Here is a 2,765-nt window from a genome sequence, read left to right on the forward strand (position 1 = left end):
AATCCTCCCTTCTCAAGTATTGTGAAGACCAGCACTCCCCCCACCCATAACATCTGGTTGCTTTTATTTTCAATTTTGTCGCCATCAACTCCCAGCCAAGTTATGGTGACCCAGTAGGAAGAGATGTTCAGGGGTGGTTCTCCATTATATCCCTCTGCGTCGTGAATGTGAACTTCTTTGGTGATTTCCCATCTAAATGCTAACCTGGGCCAACCCGGCTTATCTTCCAAAATCGGAGGCGATCCGAATCAGTCTGGCCTATCCAGGTCAAAGCAAAAGATGTTCAGAGGTGGTTTGCTATTTTCTGCCTTTGCATTGTGAACCCTGGGCTTGGCAAACTTTTCTTCAGAGTGTAAGCTTTTGTGTGTGCATGCGCACTCCTTCAGATGAGGAATGAGGTACAGTAAGCAGAGCTACATATAGCTGGTGGGGTTTAGAAGCAGAAGAAGATTTATACCCTGCCCATCTCTCTGAGTCAGAGACTCAGAGCGGCTTACGATCTCCCATATCTTCTCCCCCCACAACAGACACCCTGTGAGGTGGGTGGGGCTGAGAGAACTCTGACAGCAGCTGCCCTTTCAAGGACAACTTCTATGAGAGCTCTGGCTGACCCAAGGCCATTCCAGCAGGTGCAAGTGGAGGAGTGGGGAATCAAACCCGGTTCTCCCAGATAAGAGAGCTCTGGCTGACCCAAGGCCATTCCAGCAGGTGCAAGTGGAGGAGTGGAGAATCAAACCTGGTTCTCCCAGATAAGAGAGCTCTGGCTGACCCAAGGCCGTTCCAGCAGATGCAAGTGGAGGAGTGGGGAATCAAACCCTGTTCTCCCAGATAAGAGAGCTATGGCTGACCCAAGGCCGTTCCAGCAGATGCAAGTGGAGGAGTGGGGAATCAAACTCGGTTCTCCCAGATAAGAGAGCTCTGGCTGACCCAAGGCCATTCCAGCAGGTGCAAGTGGAGGAGTGGGGAATCAAACCCAGTTCTCCCAGATAAGAGAGCTCTGGCTGACCCAAGGCCATTCCAGCAGGTGCAAGTGAAGGAGTGGGGAATCAAACCCGCCTCTCCCAGATAACAGTCCACGCACTTAACCACGACACCAAACTGGCTCTCTTAGAATGCAAAGTGGCACAAAGTTAAAATCCAAGAGCAGAATTGGGTTTTGTTTTTTTTAACCCAGTCTTATTAGCGATAGAATAATTAACAGGCATTCTCACATTCTGACATGTTACTGTTTTATTGGTTTCCCACGCTAATGCAACCCAGATCAAAGGTGTCCTGAATTTGTTAATTTTACTGTTCTGCCGTCAGATTTTAACTTTGTACCGCTTTGCGTTCTAACCCCCCCCCCCCCCAGCTCTATGTCGCTCTGCTTCCTGTTCCTCATTCCTCGTCTGAAGAAGTGTTCTTGGAGCACACGAAAGCTGACATTCCGAATATAACTTGGTTGGTCTTAAACTTGACTCCTGCTTTGTTCTACTGCTTCAGACCGACACGGCTGCCCTTAGCTCGCAAAGCAGAATTGATGCTCTCGAGACTCCACAGTGCAGAGGGAACATGGTCTCTCACCCAAGTACAAACCACAGCTGACCCTACTTGGCTTCTGAGATCTGAGGAGACTGAGCTAGCCTAGGCCGTCCCAATCAGGGCAAAAGACATGCAGAGACAAGTTTACCATTGCCTGCCTCTGCAGAGAAGAAGATGAGGATGATATTGGATTTATATCCCGCCCTCCGCTCCGAATCTCAGAGCAGCTACAATCTCCTTTATCTCCCCTCCCCTCACAACAGACACCCTGTGAGGTGGGTGGGGCTGAGAGGGCTCTCACAGCAGCTGCCCTTTCAAGGACAGAGACTCAGAGCGGCCTACAATCTCCTCTGTCTCCTCCCCCCGCAACAGACACCGTGCGAGGTGGGTGCAGCTGAGAGGGCTCTCACAGCAGCTGCCCTTTCAAAGACAGAGACTCAGAGCGGCCTACAATCTCCTCTGTCTTCTCCCCCCGCAACAGACACCCTGTGAGGTGGGTGGGGCTGAGAGGGCTCTCACAGCAGCTGCCCTTTCAAAGACAGAGACTCAGAGCGGCCTACAATCTCCTCTGTCTTCTCCCCCCATAACAGTCACCCTGTGAGGTGGGTGGGGCTGAGATGGCTCTCATAGCAGCTGCCCTTTCAAAGACAGAGACTCAGAGCGGCCTACAATCTCCTCTGTCTTCTCCCCCCGCAACAGACACCCTGTGAGGTGGGTGGGGCTGAGAGAGCTCTCACAGCAGCTGCCCTTTCAAGGACAGAGACTCAGGGCGGCCTACAATCTCCTATGTCTTCTCCCCCCACAGCACACACCCTGTGAGGTGGGTGGGGCTGAGAGAAGAAGAAGACTGTAGACTTATACTTCGCCCTTCTCTCTGAATCAGAGACATAGAGGGGCTTACAATCTCTTCTGTCTTCTCCCCCCACAACAGACACCCTGTGAGGTGGGTGGGGCTGAGAGAAGAAGACGACTGCAGACATATACCTCGCCCTTCTCTCTGAATCAGAGACTCAGAGGGGCTTACAATCCCCTATATCTTCTCCCCCCACCACAGACACCCTGTGAGGTGGGTGGGGCTGAGAGAGCTCTCCCAGAAGCTGCCCTTTCAAGGACAACTCCTGCGAGAGCTACGGCTGACCCGAGGCCATTCCAGCAGCTGCCGGTGGAGGAGTGGGGAATCAAACCTGGTTCTCCCAGATTAGATTCCGCACACTTAACCACTACACCAAACTGGCCAGGACGTC

This window comes from Heteronotia binoei, unplaced genomic scaffold (genome assembly GCF_032191835.1).
Source record: "Heteronotia binoei isolate CCM8104 ecotype False Entrance Well unplaced genomic scaffold, APGP_CSIRO_Hbin_v1 ptg001899l, whole genome shotgun sequence".
Classification (NCBI taxonomy): Eukaryota; Metazoa; Chordata; class Lepidosauria; order Squamata; family Gekkonidae; genus Heteronotia; species Heteronotia binoei.